The sequence below is a fragment of the Caloenas nicobarica genome, chromosome 20 (genome assembly GCF_036013445.1).
Source record: "Caloenas nicobarica isolate bCalNic1 chromosome 20, bCalNic1.hap1, whole genome shotgun sequence".
NCBI lineage: Eukaryota > Metazoa > Chordata > Aves > Columbiformes > Columbidae > Caloenas > Caloenas nicobarica.
The window spans coordinates 5,899,002-5,920,554 of NC_088264.1; the positions used below are offsets into that span (position 1 = coordinate 5,899,002).

At 55.8% G+C, this 21,553-nt stretch overlaps 1 long non-coding RNA gene across 1 annotated transcript; it reads left to right on the forward strand.

Annotated features, from left to right (window-relative positions):
- The first annotated feature begins 24 nt into the window (after window positions 1-24).
- Window positions 25-1,038, forward strand: LOC135996860 (uncharacterized). Its single transcript, XR_010607321.1, has 2 exons — window positions 25-166; window positions 583-1,038. It is a non-coding gene; the product is annotated as an uncharacterized LOC135996860 (long non-coding RNA).
- Window positions 1,039-21,553: the final 20,515 nt, after the last annotated feature.

Consider the following 21,553-nt stretch of genomic DNA (forward strand, 5'->3'; position numbering starts at 1 on the left):
GCCCCTTCCGCCCCCGCCCCGCCCGCCCGCCCGCTGCAGCGGCAGCGGGACCGTGCGCTGGGCACTGGGGAGGCCGCACCTCGGATCCTGGGGTCAGCTTTGGGCCCCCTCACAACAAGAAAGCCCTTGAGGTGCTGGAGTGAGTTGAGAGAAGGGAACGGAGCTGGTGAGGGGCTGGAGCACAAGGGTGATGGGAGCGGCTGAGGGAGCTGGGGGTTCAGCTGGAGAACAGGAGCTGAGGGGAGACCTTCTGATCTCTGACCTGCCTGAAAGGAGCTTGGAGCATCGAGGGAGTTGGTCTCTTCTCCCAAGTAACAGCTGATAGGATGAGAGGAAACAGCTTCAAGTTGCACCAGGGGAGGTTTAGATTCGATATTGGGGAAAATTGCTTCCCAAAAAGGGCTCTCGGGTGTTGGAACAGGCTGCCCAGGGCAGTGCTGGAGTCACCATCCAACAGGGGTTTAAAACACACAGATGAGTTTCGTAGAAACACGGGCTAGTACCAGTGTGAGCTTAATGTTTGAACTCTGTGACCTCGAGGGTCTCTGCAAATCAAAATGACCCTATGATTCTATGCCCCAGAGAGTCACAGAATCCAGAGGCTTCTCAGCTTCTTCAGACTTCAGAGGCCAAAGTCACCCGGATGATGAGGTCCCTGAGGCGTGTCCAGCGCCGCCTCCGGCAACAGATCCGGCTGCAGCGCGCCAAGGAGGTGGCAAAGGCAAGACGAGGAAAGCCTTCTCCGTCTCCTGTGCAACTGCAGCCAGAGCCTGCACCGGTGGATTGCCAACAAGAAGGGAGTCCGTGAGGCACCCCAGGAGTCAATTTCAGCAGAAAACCGGCTCAGAACAGACTTTATTCTAGACAGAACCGCTTCATAAAGAAAACCACCTAGGAATGGGGTTTCTCCAAAATTATCCAGCACTCTGGCAACATTATAAGCAGAGACATCTGGGAAACCTGGCAAAACCGCTGGCAGCAGCCCATTTGCTTGACCTTCCAGTGCTGGTCACTCCAATAAAGCGTGTTGTTCCTGTAGCACGTGTCATTTTGGTACTGCGGGGATGCAGGGAAGTGGTACCATGAAATGCAGTGGTGCGAGCCAGGCTGCTGTGTGCGGGCTGGCGGAGCCCGTGCTCCGGGAGAAGCGGGAGAGCCGGGCTGGAAGAGAAAGGGCATCCATGGCTGTGAGGTGCCTCACGGGTGCCCAGGTTCCAGGAGGAGGGCCCGGCATCCTGGCAGGGTGTCCATGTCCTGTGAGGATCCCAGGGGCCCCATGTCCTGTGGGGATCCCAGGGGGGCCCATGTCCCAGTGAGGGGCAGTGGCCGCTGCTTGCCCAGGACCCCGTTGGTCGTGTCTCTCCATGAATAATTCTAGACGAGTCACACTCATCAACGGTGAAGATTTTTGTCAAACCAAGAGTGAATTTTTGGCCTTCCTCTTAACACGGGCTACCACTTGGCATCCAAGAGGTTTTGGTGCAGAACCATGTCATGTCTGCTGAGCTGTGGCACAGCACTGAACGCAGCTTGGAGGGAGCTCTGGGCACAGCTCCTCGAAGTTTGGGCACAGCCCAAATCCCATTGAGCTCGGTCCTGCACCCCTGCTGGGCTCAGTGTTCACCGGGGGGCACCGCCGTGGGAGCAGCAGGCTTCAAAATGTGCCTGCTCAGGTCCTCCCCAGCTCCACCTCAGCCTCCATCGCCTGCTGGCCTGGTGGCGAAAGGTTCTGTGACAGCACAGAGACTTGCCGATGTCACATCGGAAACCCTTGCCAGCGCAGCCGATGTGGCAGCCACTCGGTCCTGGTGGTTGCTGCCTGAACGCTACTGAGGGGGATAGCCCAAAACAGTTCAAATATCAAGAGGTTTGTGCTCTGGAGAGACCACCATGAGCTTCAGCCTGGTTTTCTCACTGACCATGGCTCTCTGCATGCTGCCTATGTTCCCCAGTTGCCTTGGCCTTTCCTTCCTCCCCAACTGGCTCACATTCTGGACAGAAAATCTAATCAAAGACCAGACACAGCCTCCAGTTGTGGCAGAGAACCCATTCTCGGAATGGGCCAGCAGCATCAGTCTTGGCAGCCTCCACAACAGGGTCCGGGTCAGGATGGGAGCCGTTCCTGCAGACCAGAGTCAACCACCCTTTGTGGCAGAGAGCGAGGCCTGTGAGCTGCTCTGCCCTCTGGACCAGCTTTGGGACTCCCTTGCCTGGGTGGACATGACCTGGCTGATATTCAAGGCCTCACTAGCCATGTGGCTGCTCCGCATGGCCTGGATTGCACGTCGTCTCTGGAGAAACAGGGAAAGACTCCAGGGACAGGCAAGTAATCGAGATCAGTCACACAGGAAGGGACTGCGTGGTGGGGAGCAGGGACCACAGCAGCCTTGGCCAAGGAGCCTTGCAATGAAAACACAAACCCCAGCGTGGGCAAGGAAGCCTCAGCAGGCCCCGAGAGGTCCTCTGCCCCTTCCCCAGGGACACGCCAAGCCACAAGGCTGGAACCCTCGGGGAGCCCCAGCACGACACGGGACCTGCCAGAGGTTTCCTCAGCCCAGAGCAGTCCTGCGAGGCTGGAGCTCCTCCAGAGGAAGCCAAGCCCAGCAGGCCACTTCTCAGCCCCCTACATCCCCACCCGCTTAATTGTGGCCTGGCGCTTTCATTTCCAGGGAAGGACACGCACAGCCTCATCTTCCATGGGGACAAACCGATGGGAAAAGGGCACTTGCTGCAATTACAAATTGTTCAGCCAGCTGGAGGCCAAATTCGCCCGGATGGTCAGGTCCCTGAGGGGTGACAATCGCCGCCTCCGGAAACTGATCCAGCTGCAGCGCGCCAAGGAGGTGGCAAAGGCAAGACGAGGAAAGCCTTCTCCGTCTCCTGTGCAACTACAGCCAGAGCCTGCACCGGTGGATTGCCAACAAGAAGGGAGTCCGTGAGGCACCCCAGGAGTCAATTTCAGAAGCATACCAGCTCCGAACACTTTTTTTGGGCAGAACTATTTAATAAAGAAAAACAACTAGAAATGGGCTTTATCCAAAATTATTCAGCACTCTGGCAACATTATAAAACACAGGTTTGGATACCAGTTGGGGATATTATTACTGCACAACCACATAAGAATAATGTGGATCCAGAGCACGCGCGCGCACACTGGCTGACAAAACCAAGAAACCTCTTTCACTCAAGGGCACCCAGAAGAAATAAGCGCTTGCCTGGGGTGGGCAAGGGCTCGCTCAAGGATATATCCAGAACAAAACCACTCAGCAAAGAGAAGGCGAGGGCACTCAGTCCCAGGAAGGCCCCTTTGATGGTGTTCTTCTCTAAGGGGAGGGCTCTGGCCACAGACCTGCTGCTTGGAGAAGACCACTCCAAGGGGGTCTTCAGCCAGGGCCCCGTTTTATAGCCAGGTCAGAACTGGCTATGGTCATAACGAGCATGGTCCAGAGGCTTCTCAGCTTGTCCAGGCCTGGGCACCTCCTTGGCTGAGGACCCTGTGTAGTGACCGAGGGTCCAGCCCCTCCTGCCGCCCCAGCCAAGGGGGAGTGAACATGAGGAGCCACGGTGCCCCGGGGAGGGGGAGGATGTGACGGGTGGCACTGACCAAGGGGCATACATGAAGACAAGCACAGTGGGGCACAAAAGGTGTCGAAGAGCCATCAACTGCCCTACTGAAAGTTCTGGATCTCATTGCGGGACATGCAACTGCCACAAAGGCGTGGTGCAAGCGGGCACTGCTGTCCCTGCAGGGTGGCACCTGAGGTGGGAGAAAACACGGGGCATCCGTGGCCATGAGGTGCTCCATGGGTGCCCATGTCTCAAGAGAAGGGGCCCATATCCTGCTTTGGTGCCCACATCCCTGTGAGGTTCCCGGTGGGTACCCCCATCACGGTGAGCTGTGTGGTGGTTGCTCCCCATGTCCCTGTAAGGGTGCAGCGGCCAGTGCCCGTCCAGGACCCACTGGGTTCTTCAAGCCTAGGACCTGCAAGGGTTGGTGTGAGGGCTAGCACCACACTAGGAAGAAGGGCAGGTGTTAGGAAGCAGGTGGACAAAAATTCCAACTGCAGCATTTTCATCCCTCTAATGGTGAATTTTTGTCAGGGTGGCAGCCAGCTGGTGCCTCAGGACGTGCCTCAGCCCACCCAAGGCTCCTGGGGTGAGACCAGCTCCACAGACTACACCTTGTTCTGCTGGCTGGAGGCACTTATTCAGCCCGGTAACAGTGTTTCTGCCGGGTGGCCATGGCCAATGGGTGGCCATGTACTGGTGGGTTGCCCATGTCCACCTGGCACAACAGCCAATGGGCAGGGCTGTGCAGCAGAGACATCTGGGACAACTGGCAAAACTGCTGGGAGCAGCCTGCTTGCTCGACCTTGAAGTGCTTGTCACTCTATCAATAAAGTGTGTTGTTCTGTAGCACGTGTCATTTTGGTACTGCGGGGATGCAGGGAAGCAGCACCATGAAAGGCAGTGGTGCGAGCCAGGCTGCTGTGTGCGGGCTGGCGGAGCCCGTGCTCCAGGAGAAGCAGGAGAGCCGGGCTGGAAGAGAAAGGGCATCCATGGCTGTGAGGTGCCTCACGGGTGCCCAGGTTCCAGGAGGAGGGCCCTGCATCCTGGCAGGGTGTCCATGTCCTGTGAGGATCCCAGGGGCCCCATGTCCTGTGGGGATCCCAGGGGTGCCCATGTCCCAGTGAGGGGCAGTGGCCGCTGCTTGCCCAGGACCCCGTTGGTCGTGTCTCTCCATGAATAATTCTAGGCGAGTCACACTCGTCAATGGTGAAGATTTTTGTCAAACCAAGAGTGAATTTTTGGCCTTCCTCTTAACACGGGCTACCACTTGGCATCCAAGAGGTTTTGGTGCAGAACCATGTCATGTCTGCTGAGCTGTGGCACAGCACTGAACGCAGCTTGGAGGGAGCTCTGGGCACAGCACCTTCTCACTTAGAAGTTCTGGGCACAGCCCAAATCCCATTGAGCTCGGTCCTGCACCCCTGCTGGGCTCAGTGTTCACCGGGGGGCACCGCCGTGGGAGCAGCAGGCTTCAAAATGTGCCTGCTCAGGTCCTCCCCAGCTCCACCTCAGCCTCCATCGCCTGCTGGCCTGGTGGCGAAAGGTTCTGTGACAGCACAGAGACTTGCCGATGTCACATCGGAAACCCTTGCCAGCGCAGCCGATGTGGCAGCCACTCGGTCCTGGTGGTCGCTGCCTGAACACTGCTCAGGGTTGACAGACCAACCAGTTCGTGTATCGAGAGATTTGTGCTCTGGAGAGACCGCCATGACCATTAGCCCGGTTCTCTTGCTCACCGTGGCTCTCCAAATGTTTCCTCCGTTCCCCAGTGCTCTTGGCCTTCCCTTCCTCCCCAGCTTGCTCACATTAAGGACAAAAAGCCAAACTGAAGACCAGAAACGGCCGCCGGTTGTCGCAGAGAGCCCGTTCTCTGAATGGCCCGGCAGCACTGGCCTCCGCGGTCCCTGCGACTGGGTCAGGTTCAGGACGGGTATCGTTCCTGAGGGCCTGAAGCAACCGCCGCCTGTGGCAGAAAACTCGTTCTTTGAATGGGCCAGCAGCATCGGTCTTGGCAGCCTCCAAGACTGGGTCAGGGTCAGGATGGGAGCCGTTCCTGCAGACCAGAGTCAACCACCCTTTGTGGCAGAGAGCGAGGCCTGTGAGCTGCTCTGCCCTCTGGACCAGCTTTGGGACTCCCTTGCCTGGGTGGACATGACCTGGCTGATATTCAACGCCTCACTAGCCATGTGGCTGCTCCGCATGGCCTGGATTGCACGTGGTCTCTGGAGAAACAGGGAGAGACTCCAGGGACAGGCAAGTAATCGAGATCGGTCACACAGGAAGGGACTGCGTGGTGGGGAGCAGGGACCACAGCAGCCTTGGCCAAGGAGCCTTGCAATGAAAACACAAACCCCAGCGTGGGCAAGGAAGCCTCAGCAGGCCCCGAGAGGTCCTCTGCCCCTTCCCCAGGGACACGCCAAGCCACAGGGCTGGAACCCTCGGGGAGCCCCAGCACGACACGGGACCTGCCAGAGGTTTCCTCAGCCCAGAGCAGTCCTGCGAGGCTGGAGCTCCTCCAGAGGAAGCCAAGCCCAGCAGGCCACTTCTCAGCCCCCCACATCCCCACCCGCTTAATTGTGGCCTGGCGCTTTCATTTCCAGGGAAGGACACGCACAGCCTCATCTTCCATGGGGAAAAAAGGACGGGAAAAGGGCACTCGCCGCAAATACAAAATGCTCTGCCGGCTGGAGGCCAAAGTCACCCGGATGATGAGGTCCCTGAGGCGTGTCCAGCGCCGCCTCCGGCAACAGATCCGGCTGCAGCGCGCCAAGGAGGTGGCAAAGGCAAGACGAGGAAAGCCTTCTCCGTCTCCTGTGCAACTGCAGCCAGAGCCTGCACCGGTGGATTGCCAACAAGAAGGGAGTCCGTGAGGCACCCCAGGAGTCAATTTCGGCAGAAAACCGGCTCAGAACAGACTTTATTCTAGACAGAACCGCTTCATAAAGAAAACCACCTAGGAATGGGGTTTCTCCAAAATTATCCAGCACTCTGGCAACATTATAAGCAGAGACATCTGGGAAACCTGGCAAAACCGCTGGCAGCAGCCCATTTGCTTGACCTTCCAGTGCTGGTCACTCCAATAAAGGGTGTTGTTCCTGTAACACGTGTCATTTTGGTACTGCGGGGATGCAGGGAAGCGGTACCATGAAATGCAGTGGTGCGAGCCAGGCTGCTGTGTGCGGGCTGGCGGAGCCCGTGCTCCGGGAGAAGCGGGAGAGCCGGGCTGGAAGAGAAAGGGCATCCATGGCTGTGAGGTGCCTCACGGGTGCCCAGGTTCCAGGAGGAGGGCCCTGCATCCTGGCAGGGTGTCCATGTCCTGTGAGGATCCCAGGGGCCCCATGTCCATGGGGATCCCAGGGGTGCCCATGTCCCAGTGAGGGGCAGTGGCCGCTGCTTGCCCAGGACCCCGTTGGTCGTGTCTCTCCATGAATAATTCTAGACGAGTCACACTCGTCAACGGTGAAGATTTTTGTCAAACCAAGAGTGAATTTTTGGCCTTCCTCTTAACACGGGCTACCACTTGGCATCCAAGAGGTTTTGGTGCAGAACCATGTCATGTCTGCTGAGCTGTGGCACAGCACTGAACGCAGCTTGGAGGGAGCTCTGGGCACAGCTCCTTGTCACTTAGAAGTTCTGGGCACAGCCCAAATCCCATTGAGCTCGGTCCTGCACCCCTGCTGGGCTCAGTGTTCACCGGGGGGCACCGCCGTGGGAGCAGCAGGCTTCAAAATGTGCCTGCTCAGGTCCTCCCCAGCTCCACCTCAGCCTCCATCGCCTGCTGGCCTGGTGGCGAAAGGTTCTGTGACAGCACAGAGACTTGCCGATGTCACATCGGAAACCCTTGCCAGCGCAGCCGATGTGGCAGCCACTCGGTCCTGGTGGTTGCTGCCTGAACGCTACTGAGGGGGATAGCCCAAAACAGTTCAAATATCAAGAGGTTTGTGCTCTGGAGAGACCACCATGAGCTTCAGCCTGGTTTTCTCACTGACCATGGCTCTCTGCATGCTGCCTATGTTCCCCAGTTGCCTTGGCCTTCCCTTCCTCCCCAACTGGCTCACATTCTGGACAGAAAATCTAATCAAAGACCAGACACAGCCTCCAGTTGTGGCAGAGAACCCATTCTCGGAATGGGCCAGCAGCATCAGTCTTGGCAGCCTCCACAACAGGGTCCGGGTCAGGATGGGAGCCGTTCCTGCAGACCAGAGTCAACCACCCTTTGTGGCAGAGAGCGAGGCCTGTGAGCTGCTCTGCCCTCTGGACCAGCTTTGGGACTCCCTTGCCTGGGTGGACATGACCTGGCTGATCTTCAACGCCTCACTAGCCATGTGGCTGCTCCGCATGGCCTGGATTGCACGTGGTCTCTGGAGAAACAGGGAGAGACCCCAGGGACAGGCGAGTAATCGAGATCGGTCACACAGGAAGGGACTGCGTGGTGGGGAGCAGGGACCACAGCAGCCTTGGCCAAGGAGCCTTGCAATGAAAACACAAACCCCAGCGTGGGCAAGGAAGCCTCAGCAGGCCCCGAGAGGTCCTCTGCCCCTTCCCCAGGGACACGCCAAGCCACAGGGCTGGAACCCTCGGGGAGCCCCAGCACGACACGGGACCTGCCAGAGGTTTCCTCAGCCCAGAGCAGTCCTGCGAGGCTGGAGCTCCTCCAGAGGAAGCCAAGCCCAGCAGGCCACTTCTCAGTCCCCCACATCCCCACCCGCTTAATTGTGGCCTGGCGCTTTCATTTCCAGGGAAGGACACGCACAGCCTCATCTTCCATGGGGACAAACGGACGGGAAAAGGGCACTCGCCGCAAATACAAAATGCTCTGCCGGCTGGAGGCCAAAGTCACCCGGATGATGAGGTCCCTGAGGCGTGTCCAGCGCCGCCTCCGGCAACAGATCCGGCTGCAGCGCGCCAAGGAGGTGGCAAAGGCAAGACGAGGAAAGCCTTCTCCGTCTCCTGTGCAACTACAGCCAGAGCCTGCACCGGTGGATTGCCAACAAGAAGGGAGTCCGTGAGGCACCCCAGGAGTCAATTTCAGAAGCATACCAGCTCCGAACACTTTTTTTGGGCAGAACTATTTAATAAAGAAAAACAACTAGAAATGGGCTTTATCCAAAATTATTCAGCACTCTGGCAACATTATAAAACACAGGTTTGGATACCAGTTGGGGATATTATTACTGCACAACCACATAAGAATAATGTGGATCCAGAGCACGCGCGCGCACACTGGCTGACAAAACCAAGAAACCTCTTTCACTCAAGGGCACCCAGAAGAAATAAGCGCTTGCCTGGGGTGGGCAAGGGCTCGCTCAAGGATATATCCAGAACAAAACCACTCAGCAAAGAGAAGGCGAGGGCACTCAGTCCCAGGAAGGCCCCTTTGATGGTGTTCTTCTCTAAGGGGAGGGCTCTGGCCACAGACCTGCTGCTTGGAGAAGACCACTCCAAGGGGGTCTTCAGCAAGGGCCCCGTTTTATAGCCAGGTCAGAACTGGCTATGGTCATTACGAGCATGGTCCAGAGGCTTCTCAGCTTGTCCAGGCCTGGGCACCTCCTTGGCTGAGGACCCTGTGTAGTGACCGAGGGTCCAGCCCCTCCTGCCGCCCCAGCCAAGGGGGAGTGAACATGAGGAGCCACGGTGCCCCGGGGAGGGGGAGGATGTGACGGGTGGCACTGACCAAGGGGCATACATGAAGACAGGCACAGTGGGGCACAAAAGGTGTCGAAGAGCCATCAACTGCCCTACTGAAAGTTCTGGATCTCATTGAGGGACATGCAACTGCCACAAAGGCGTGGTGCAAGCGGGCACTGCTGTCCCTGCGGGGTGGCACCTGAGGTGGGAGAAAACACGGGGCATCCGTGGCCATGAGGTGCTCCATGGGTGCCCATGTCTCAAGAGAAGGGGCCCATATCCTGCTTTGGTGCCCACATCCCTGTGAGGTTCCCGGTGGGTACCCCCATCACGGTGAGCTGTGTGGTGGTTGCTCCCCATGTCCCTGTAAGGGTGCAGCGGCCAGTGCCCGTCCAGGACCCACTGGGTTCTTCAAGCCTAGGACCTGCAAGGGTTGGTGTGAGGGCTAGCACCACACTAGGAAGAAGGGCAGGTGTTAGGAAGCAGGTGGACAAAAATTCCAACTGCAGCATTTTCATCCCTCTAATGGTGAATTTTCGTCAGGGTGGCAGCCAGCTGGTGCCTCAGGACGTGCCTCAGGACGTGCCTCAGCCCACCCAAGGCTCCTGGGGTGAGACCAGCTCCACAGACTACACCTTCTTCTGCTGGCTGGAGGCACTTATCAGCCCGGTAACAGTGTTTCTGCCGGGTGGCCATGGCCAATGGGTGGCCATGTACTGGTGGGTTGCCCATGTCCACCTGGCACAACAGCCAATGGGCAGGGCTGTGCAGCAGAGACATCTGGGACAACTGGCAAAACTGCTGGGAGCAGCCTGCTTGCTCGACCTTGAAGTGCTTGTCACTCTATCAATAAAGTGTGTTGTTCCTGTAGCACGTGTCATTTTGGTACTGCAGGGATGCAGGGAAGCAGCACCATGAAAGGCAGTGGTGCGAGCCAGGCTGCTGTGTGCGGGCTGGCGGAGCCCGTGCTCCAGGAGAAGCAGGAGAGCCGGGCTGGAAGAGAAAGGGCATCCATGGCTGTGAGGTGCCTCACGGGTGCCCAGGTTCCAGGAGGAGGGCCCTGCATCCTGGCAGGGTGTCCATGTCCTGTGAGGATCCCAGGGGCCCCATGTCCTGTGGGGATCCCAGGGGTGCCCATGTCCCAGTGAGGGGCAGTAGCCGCTGCTTGCCCAGGACCCCGTTGGTCGTGTCTCTCCATGAATAATTCTAGGCGAGTCACACTCGTCAACGGTGAAGATTTTTGTCAAACCAAGAGTGAATTTTTGGCCTTCCTCTTAACACGGGCTACCACTTGGCATCCAAGAGGTTTTGGTGCAGAACCATGTCATGTCTGCTGAGCTGTGGCACAGCACTGAACGCAGCTTGGAGGGAGCTCTGGGCACAGCTCCTTCTCACTTAGAAGTTCTGGGCACAGCCCAAATCCCATTGAGCTCGGTCCTGCACCCCTGCTGGGCTCAGTGTTCACCGGGGGGCACCGCCGTGGGAGCAGCAGGCTTCAAAATGTGCCTGCTCAGGTCCTCCCCAGCTCCACCTCAGCCTCCATCGCCTGCTGGCCTGGTGGCGAAAGGTTCTGTGACAGCACAGAGACTTGCCGATGTCACATCGGAAACCCTTGCCAGCGCAGCCGATGTGGCAGCCACTCGGTCCTGGTGGTCGCTGCCTGAACACTGCTCAGGGTTGACAGACCAACCAGTTCGTGTATCGAGAGATTTGTGCTCTGGAGAGACCGCCATGACCATTAGCCCGGTTCTCTTGCTCACCGTGGCTCTCCAAATGTTTCCTCCGTTCCCCAGTGCTCTTGGCCTTCCCTTCCTCCCCAGCTTGCTCACATTAAGGACAAAAAGCCAAACTGAAGACCAGAAACGGCCGCCGGTTGTCGCAGAGAGCCCGTTCTCTGAATGGCCCGGCAGCACTGGCCTCCGCGGTCCCTGCGACTGGGTCAGGTTCAGGACGGGTATCGTTCCTGAGGGCCTGAAGCAACCGCCGCCTGTGGCAGAAAACTCGTTCTTTGAATGGGCCAGCAGCATCGGTCTTGGCAGCCTCCAAGACTGGGTCAGGGTCAGGATGGGAGCCGTTCCTGCAGACCAGAGTCAACCACCCTTTGTGGCAGAGAGCGAGGCCTGTGAGCTGCTCTGCCCTCTGGACCAGCTTTGGGACTCCCTTGCCTGGGTGGACATGACCTGGCTGATATTCAACGCCTCACTAGCCATGTGGCTGCTCCGCATGGCCTGGATTGCACGTCGTCTCTGGAGAAACAGGGAAAGACTCCAGGCACAGGCAAGTAATCGAGATCAGTCACACAGGAAGGGACTGCGTGGTGGGGAGCAGGGACCACAGCAGCCTTGGCCAAGGAGCCTTGCAATGAAAACACAAACCCCAGCGTGGGCAAGGAAGCCTCAGCAGGCCCCGAGAGGTCCTCTGCCCCTTCCCCAGGGACACGCCAAGCCACAGGGCTGGAACCCTCGGGGAGCCCCAGCACGACATGGGACCTGCCAGAGGTTTCCTCAGCCCAGAGCAGTCCTGCGAGGCTGGAGCTCCTCCAGAGGAAGCCAAGCCCAGCAGGCCACTTCTCAGCCCCCCACATCCCCACCCGCTTAATTGTGGCCTGGCGCTTTCATTTCCAGGGAAGGACACGCACAGCCTCATCTTCCATGGGGAAAAAAGGACGGGAAAAGGGCACTCGCCGCAAATACAAAATGCTCTGCCGGCTGGAGGCCAAAGTCACCCGGATGATGAGGTCCCTGAGGCGTGTCCAGCGCCGCCTCCGGCAACAGATCCGGCTGCAGCGCGCCAAGGAGGTGGCAAAGGCAAGACGAGGAAAGCCTTCTCCGTCTCCTGTGCAACTGCAGCCAGAGCCTGCACCGGTGGATTGCCAACAAGAAGGGAGTCCGTGAGGCACCCCAGGAGTCAATTTCGGCAGAAAACCGGCTCAGAACAGACTTTATTCTAGACAGAACCGCTTCATAAAGAAAACCACCTAGGAATGGGGTTTCTCCAAAATTATCCAGCACTCTGGCAACATTATAAGCAGAGACATCTGGGAAACCTGGCAAAACCGCTGGCAGCAGCCCATTTGCTTGACCTTCCAGTGCTGGTCACTCCAATAAAGTGTGTTGTTCCTGTAACACGTGTCATTTTGGTACTGCGGGGATGCAGGGAAGCGGTACCATGAAAGGCAGTGGTGCGAGCCAGGCTGCTGTGTGCGGGCTGGCGGAGCCCGTGCTCCGGGAGAAGCGGGAGAGCCGGGCTGGAAGAGAAAGGGCATCCATGGCTGTGAGGTGCCTCACGGGTGCCCAGGTTCCAGGAGGAGGGCCCTGCATCCTGGCAGGGTGTCCATGTCCTGTGAGGATCCCAGGGGCCCCATGTCCATGGGGATCCCAGGGGTGCCCATGTCCCAGTGAGGGGCAGTGGCCGCTGCTTGCCCAGGACCCCGTTGGTCGTGTCTCTCCATGAATAATTCTAGACGAGTCACACTCGTCAACGGTGAAGATTTTTGTCAAACCAAGAGTGAATTTTTGGCCTTCCTCTTAACACGGGCTACCACTTGGCATCCAAGAGGTTTTGGTGCAGAACCATGTCATGTCTGCTGAGCTGTGGCACAGCACTGAACGCAGCTTGGAGGGAGCTCTGGGCACAGGTCCTTCTCACTTTAGAAGTTCTGGGCACAGCCCAAATCCCATTGAGCTCGGTCCTGCACCCCTGCTGGGCTCAGTGTTCACCGGGGGGCACCGCCGTGGGAGCAGCAGGCTTCAAAATGTGCCTGCTCAGGTCCTCCCCAGCTCCACCTCAGCCTCCATCGCCTGCTGGCCTGGTGGCGAAAGGTTCTGTGACAGCACAGAGACTTGCCGATGTCACATCGGAAACCCTTGCCAGCGCAGCCGATGTGGCAGCCACTCGGTCCTGGTGGTTGCTGCCTGAACGCTACTGAGGGGGATAGCCCAAAACAGTTCAAATATCAAGAGGTTTGTGCTCTGGAGAGACCACCATGAGCTTCAGCCTGGTTTTCTCACTGACCATGGCTCTCTGCATGCTGCCTATGTTCCCCAGTTGCCTTGGCCTTCCCTTCCTCCCCAACTGGCTCACATTCTGGACAGAAAATCTAATCAAAGACCAGACACAGCCTCCAGTTGTGGCAGAGAACCCATTCTCGGAATGGGCCAGCAGCATCAGTCTTGGCAGCCTCCACAACAGGGTCCGGGTCAGGATGGGAGCCGTTCCTGCAGACCAGAGTCAACCACCCTTTGTGGCAGAGAGCGAGGCCTGTGAGCTGCTCTGCCCTCTGGACCAGCTTTGGGACTCCCTTGCCTGGGTGGACATGACCTGGCTGATCTTCAACGCCTCACTAGCCATGTGGCTGCTCCGCATGGCCTGGATTGCACGTGGTCTCTGGAGAAACAGGGAGAGACCCCAGGGACAGGCGAGTAATCGAGATCGGTCACACAGGAAGGGACTGCGTGGTGGGGAGCAGGGACCACAGCAGCCTTGGCCAAGGAGCCTTGCAATGAAAACACAAACCCCAGCGTGGGCAAGGAAGCCTCAGCAGGCCCCGAGAGGTCCTCTGCCCCTTCCCCAGGGACACGCCAAGCCACAGGGCTGGAACCCTCGGGGAGCCCCAGCACGACACGGGACCTGCCAGAGGTTTCCTCAGCCCAGAGCAGTCCTGCGAGGCTGGAGCTCCTCCAGAGGAAGCCAAGCCCAGCAGGCCACTTCTCAGCCCCCCACATCCCCACCCGCTTAATTGTGGCCTGGCGCTTTCATTTCCAGGGAAGGACACGCACAGCCTCATCTTCCATGGGGAAAAAAGGACGGGAAAAGGGCACTCGCCGCAAATACAAAATGCTCTGCCGGCTGGAGGCCAAAGTCACCCGGATGATGAGGTCCCTGAGGCGTGTCCAGCGCCGCCTCCGGCAACAGATCCGGCTGCAGCGCGCCAAGGAGGTGGCAAAGGCAAGACGAGGAAAGCCTTCTCCATCTCCTGTGCAACTACAGCCAGAGCCTGCACCGGTGGATTGCCAACAAGAAGGGAGTCCGTGAGGCACCCCAGGAGTCAATTTCAGAAGCATACCAGCTCCGAACACTTTTTTTGGGCAGAACTATTTAATAAAGAAAAACAACTAGAAATGGGCTTTATCCAAAATTATTCAGCACTCTGGCAACATTATAAAACACAGGTTTGGATACCAGTTGGGGATATTATTACTGCACAACCACATAAGAATAATGTGGATCCAGAGCACGCGCGCGCACACTGGCTGACAAAACCAAGAAACCTCTTTCACTCAAGGGCACCCAGAAGAAATAAGCGCTTGCCTGGGGTGGGCAAGGGCTCGCTCAAGGATATATCCAGAACAAAACCACTCAGCAAAGAGAAGGCGAGGGCACTCAGTCCCAGGAAGGCCCCTTTGATGGTGTTCTTCTCTAAGGGGAGGGCTCTGGCCACAGACCTGCTGCTTGGAGAAGACCACTCCAAGGGGGTCTTCAGCAAGGGCCCCGTTTTATAGCCAGGTCAGAACTGGCTATGGTCATTACGAGCATGGTCCAGAGGCTTCTCAGCTTGTCCAGGCCTGGGCACCTCCTTGGCTGAGGACCCTGTGTAGTGACCGAGGGTCCAGCCCCTCCTGCCGCCCCAGCCAAGGGGGAGTGAACATGAGGAGCCACGGTGCCCCGGGGAGGGGGAGGATGTGACGGGTGGCACTGACCAAGGGGCATACATGAAGACAGGCACAGTGGGGCACAAAAGGTGTCGAAGAGCCATCAACTGCCCTACTGAAAGTTCTGGATCTCATTGCGGGACATGCAACTGCCACAAAGGCGTGGTGCAAGCGGGCACTGCTGTCCCTGCGGGGTGGCACCTGAGGTGGGAGAAAACACGGGGCATCCGTGGCCATGAGGTGCTCCATGGGTGCCCATGTCTCAAGAGAAGGGGCCCATATCCTGCTTTGGTGCCCACATCCCTGTGAGGTTCCCGGTGGGTACCCCCATCACGGTGAGCTGTGTGGTGGTTGCTCCCCATGTCCCTGTAAGGGTGCAGCGGCCAGTGCCCGTCCAGGACCCACTGGGTTCTTCAAGCCTAGGACCTGCAAGGGTTGGTGTGAGGGCTAGCACCACACTAGGAAGAAGGGCAGGTGTTAGGAAGCAGGTGGACAAAAATTCCAACTGCAGCATTTTCATCCCTCTAATGGTGAATTTTCGTCAGGGTGGCAGCCAGCTGGTGCCTCAGGACGTGCCTCAGCCCACCCAAGGCTCCTGGGGTGAGACCAGCTCCACAGACTACACCTTCTTCTGCTGGCTGGAGGCACTTATCAGCCCGGTAACAGTGTTTCTGCCGGGTGGCCATGGCCAATGGGTGGCCATGTACTGGTGGGTTGCCCATGTCCACCTGGCACAACAGCCAATGGGCAGGGCTGTGCAGCAGAGACATCTGGGACAATTGGCAAAACTGCTGGGAGCAGCCTGCTTGCTCGACCTTGAAGTGCTTGTCACTCTATCAATAAAGTGTGTTGTTCTGTAGCACGTGTCATTTTGGTACTGCGGGGATGCAGGGAAGCAGCACCATGAAAGGCAGTGGTGCGAGCCAGGCTGCTGTGTGCGGGCTGGCGGAGCCCGTGCTCCAGGAGAAGCGGGAGAGCCGGGCTGGAAGAGAAAGGGCATCCATGGCTGTGAGGTGCCTCACGGGTGCCCAGGTTCCAGGAGGAGGGCCCTGCATCCTGGCAGGGTGTCCATGTCCTGTGAGGATCCCAGGGGCCCCATGTCCTGTGGGGATCCCAGGGGTGCCCATGTCCCAGTGAGGGGCAGTGGCCGCTGCTTGCCCAGGACCCCGTTGGTCGTGTCTCTCCATGAATAATTCTAGGCGAGTCACACTCGTCAATGGTGAAGATTTTTGTCAAACCAAGAGTGAATTTTTGGCCTTCCTCTTAACACGGGCTACCACTTGGCATCCAAGAGGTTTTGGTGCAGAACCATGTCATGTCTGCTGAGCTGTGGCACAGCACTGAACGCAGCTTGGAGGGAGCTCTGGGCACAGCTCCTTGTCACTTAGAAGTTCTGGGCACAGCCCAAATCCCATTCAGCTCGGTCCTGCACCCCTGCTGGGCTCAGTGTTCACCGGGGGGCACCGCCGTGGGAGCAGCAGGCTTCAAAATGTGCCTGCTCAGGTCCTCCCCAGCTCCACCTCAGCCTCCATCGCCTGCTGGCCTGGTGGCGAACGGTTCTGTGACAGCACAGAGACTTGCCGATGTCACATCGGAAACCCTTGCCAGCGCAGCCGATGTGGCAGCCACTCGGTCCTGGTGGTCGCTGCCTGAACACTGCTCAGGGTTGACAGACCAACCAGTTCGTGTATCGAGAGATTTGTGCTCTGGAGAGACCGCCATGACCATTAGCCCGGTTCTCTTGCTCACCGTGGCTCTCCAAATGTTTCCTCCGTTCCCCAGTGGCCTTGGCCTTCCCTTCCTCCCCAGCTTTCTCACATTAAGGACAGAAAGCCAAACTGAAGACCAGACACGGCCGCCGGTTGTCGCAGAGAGCCCGTTCTCTGAACGGCCCGGCAGCACTGGCCTCCGCGGTCCCTGCGACTGGGTCAGGTTCAGGACGGGTATCGTTCCTGAGGGCCTGAAGCAACCGCCGCCTGTGGCAGAAAACTCGTTCTTTGAATGGGCCAGCAGCATCGGTCTTGGCAGCCTCCAAGACTGGGTCAGGGTCAGGATGGGAGCCGTTCCTGCAGACCAGAGTCAACCACCCTTTGTGGCAGAGAGCGAGGCCTGTGAGCTGCTCTGCCCTCTGGACCAGCTTTGGGACTCCCTTGCCTGGGTGGACATGACCTGGCTGATATTCAACGCCTCACTAGCCATGTGGCTGCTCCGCATGGCCTGGATTGCACGTCGTCTCTGGAGAAACAGGGAGAGACTCCAGGGACAGGCAAGTAATCGAGATCGGTCACACAGGAAGGGACTGCGTGGTGGGGAGCAGGGACCACAGCAGCCTTGGCCAAGGAGCCTTGCAATGAAAACACAAACCCCAGCGTGGGCAAGGAAGCCTCAGCAGGCCCCGAGAGGTCCTCTGCCCCTTCCCCAGGGACACGCCAAGCCACAGGGCTGGAACCCTCGGGGAGCCCCAGCACGACACGGGACCTGCCAGAGGTTTCCTCAGCCCAGAGCAGTCCTGCGAGGCTGGAGCTCCTCCAGAGGAAGCCAAGCCCAGCAGGCCACTTCTCAGCCCCCCACATCCCCACCCGCTTAATTGTGGCCTGGCGCTTTCATTTCCAGGGAAGGACACGCACAGCCTCATCTTCCATGGGGACAAACGGACGGGAAAAGGGCACTCGCCGCAAATACAAAATGCTCTGCCGGCTGGAGGCCAAAGTCACCCGGATGATGAGGTCCCTGAGGCGTGTCCAGCGCCGCCTCCGGCAACAGATCCGGCTGCAGCGCGCCAAGGAGGTGGCAAAGGCAAGACGAGGAAAGCCTTCTCCGTCTCCTGTGCAACTGCAGCCAGAGCCTGCACCGGTGGATTGCCAACAAGAAGGGAGTCCGTGAGGCACCCCAGGAGTCAATTTCGGCAGAAAACCAGCTCAGAACAGACTTTATTCTAGACAGAACCGCTTCATAAAGAAAACCAACTAGAAATGGGTTTTTTTCCAAAATTATCCAGCACTCTGGCAACATTATAAGCAGAGACATCTGGGAAACCTGGCAAAATTGCTGAGAGCAGCCCATTTGCTTGACCTTCTCGCGTTGTTCACTCCAATAAAGTGTGTTTTTCCTGTAACACGTGTCATTTTCGTACCACGGGGATCCTGGAAGCAACAATCCTCTTATTGAGCTAAGAAGTCCAAGAAAAACCTCCAGCACGCACTGAATTTGTATTCCTTATAGAAGTGCGTTGTAACAGTGCAGTGCTACTCTTTTATGTGCTCATAAGATACAGATACAGGCCTGGACCAAGAGGTTAGACAGGATGTGTTTTCAAAAAATGTTATTCCAAACACACCACACTCATGCTGTGACTGTTTTCGGTCACATTCCCATGCATATCTTGTGGGCATTATATCCCTTCTGACCCACTCGTTCACACACCCAGGCCAAACATTCACAATCATACATACGGGGGTGGTTTTCCAGCCTGGGCTATCACTCCTTACACTCATAAAAAACATACTTCTGTATAACCTGTCCAAGGCCCTTTAGCTGGAACCGCACATCCTGCCATTCCCACAGTGGTAGTCTGATTTTACTTGTTGAGGAGAAGAAAGAAGATACAAAAAAACCTGATATAATTTATAAAAGAAAGCTGTTTGCTTCAGTGCAACTTCCAGCTTGTCGTTAGACTAAAAGACCTACATCTAAAAGGCCTGGAATTGTATTTTGAAATGAAATTTTGACTTGACATTTCTGGTCCTTGTAACTCTGTGCCTAAAAAATGACACCAGCACTTTTCATCCACCTTTAACATTGGTTTTATACCAATAATTACCACCACCTTGTAATTAGGTGAGTGTTCTGAATCTCTCTGCATGTCATCCCATAAACTGGGTTGTTCCCGTGAAAGTGTGAGTGTTCCTGTATTCTTATGTGCTTGAAGTCTCTTGAGTTTTCCTTCCTTGATTCAAATGCTGGTTGATAAGACCGTTGCATGTGAAGGAGCAATCATCAATTTCCTTGGTATCACCATCTGAGCAGTAATTCTTGTTAAACTCCTTCAAGGATATTTCATCTTTATGATTTTGTGGAGGATGGAGAAAAGGAAAAATTTCATATGAAAACTCAGGTTCCTAGACTGTTCATTTTTATCTGCACTGTACATTATTTTTCTTTTGGTTCACTTCTGGTTTCTTCACAGGATTTCCCCATATTCACCACTGACACTAGTGCTAGAATGATTTCTCTAGAGATTGGTAGATAGCTACATATAACTTAGCCTTGAAAGAGGAGTTTACTTAGATTGTTCAAGATTACATTAATTCAGCTAGACCTGTTTCCAAAGAATGTAGCAGTGTGGTCCCTCTCATGCACGCACACCCAAACACCACAAATCTAAACCAGCACTTTTTTTCCCCCTAACTAGAAGCATAATTAAACATTACACTTGAAAAAACTGTCACAGAAATTATGCCTTTGAATCATCACACACAGAAAATTAACTGCCAAGTTCAGGTTCCTGTTGTTACTGCCTTTTCCTTACAATTTGGGCAGCTCTTATACGTGGAGCATTTTGTTGTGCTCCATGTAGGTAGGTATGGTAGAAGGTTTGGTGCTTTAGACTGCAGACTCTCTGGGAAATAGGGTACTGTAGAGACACAAAATGGAAAACATCCCCATAAAATGAGGCTGCAGTTTCAGCTGGGAGCCTGGGTACTGCTGTTGTGCCACAGTCTGTAAACAGTGCAGTAAACATTTGTACTTGTAAGGAACTCACCTTCCATCCACAAGCGAAGCTGCTGCTTTTATTTTAATTTTGTTGCTCTATTAAACTTCCCCGGTGCTCAGTTTGTTCATCATCAGTGCAGTCTGGCATGACAGGCAGAGTCCCTGTCAGGCTACCGGGGTGTAATAAGGGAAACAGGAGATTCTGTCAAGTAATTTTGCAGCATCCAGGATTTCTCCAAGCATTTCTCCCTGTTTCTAACCTCTTGGGCTGCCTGTCCAGTTCACTTACTTAAGAAAGCAGAGAAAGTTTGGGTTGTTGTTGTTGGGCTTTGTGTTTTGGTTTTGTTTATTTCTGTCTCTGCCTCTCTTTCCTCTCATCCTACACCTGGCCTGTGGCTGTCAGAAAGTGCTATTGATCCTGGAACTGGCGAGCAGATAGGTCTATATTGATTTAAATGTGATTTCCAAAAAGCATACCCAGTCTGGGAGACTGGTTATTCAGTGGAGTAATTACAGGGAACAAAAAACTTAACACTTTAGAACGTCAAGCGGTGTTTATCTGCAATTCTTCCCAGCTAAGGGGAAATGAGAGAAGATGCAGCAATAAAAAGGAGGAATGTCAGTGCCTGCCTGCCAGACTGACCCTCTGGCTCCTAATCCATAAGCTCCATCCAGCCCTCACCAGGGTCACAGAGGGACCTGAACACGCTGACTTAGGGGGAACACCGGAGAACCAGCACTCTTGCAAATCTCTGCCTCGGTTTCACTTTTCTGTGTGCACAAGGTCGAAATCCCCCATTTATCCACAGACATCAGGAAAATGAACTTCTGCAAGAAAGAGCGGAAGGCCAAAGTATTCTACTTCCCTCCTCACTCAGAGACGCGTGGTTCAAGGCAATGGTGAACCGAGCTTCGGATACCGAGTGAAATGAGATGTGGTGAGCCCATCGTATATCTGGACCAAAAGGGCGCTGGGCCTTGTGTCTTCCTCACGCCGCAGCCAAGCCTCAGCCACCACTCTGGCTGTGCAACAACAAAAGGAAGGGTGATACGGAGTGACAGAAGATGATCTTTCAAACAGAATTCTCTGAGGAGCCTTTCAATACATTCATCTTGAAATGTGCGGAATGGTCCGGTGCTTGTCACAGCCCTGACGGAATGCCGGGCGCGAGGCAAAGCGGAATTGCAGCTGGCATCAGTAGCTGGCTTTTTAGTGTCGTCACAGGGGGTAGTCATGGGAAATTCACTACCCAGAAAGAGACGTTTGAAGCTGGGGCAGTGAGAGCTACTGTGGCTGTGCCTACAGAAACCAATGGCACCAGGAATGTGGCTGCTCCTCAGGCAGCACATTCCTCTGACACCCAGGGAGTGATGTTTGGGCCCATACTCTGCCCTCCTTTTGCACGGGAGAGCCGAACTGTCGTGTGGAGGAGAGTCTGTCTCTCCTGCCTCCTGTCACAGGAACTTCCCCAATAAATCCCTCTGTCTTTGCTTGTAACCGCTCCCAGTCCATGGTCATGTCCATTCAGCACTTTCAGCTCTGATGAAGTGATAGTTCTTCCTGTTAAAGGCTTTTCTTTGGACACAGAGAAGATGGTTTCAGCATGGAAGGACAGTGAACAATTCTTTTTCATTTATTTTCTTTCTCTCTCTGTCTCCTGAACCATCACCTAAATGGTTGGAGTTGAATTCTGATATAATATCTATGATTGTGGTTTGTTTCTGCCTCTAAAAAAAGCCCCACAGCAAACTTGTTCTGCTTTCAAACATGAAGCAGTAATTAATCAAATGCTGCAAACCTCACCAATAGAGAAGTGACAAAGCCACTGCAGAAAATTTCATGGTAGGAACAATTCATCAGGCTGCGATCAATAGAGCTATTTTACAAATGAAACTTTATAATCCCTCAGTAACTAGTGAAGGAGCTGGTATCTAGCAGCTACTGTAGCCTACATTCACATGTGAGAAATGCCATGATTTTTCCTAAAATG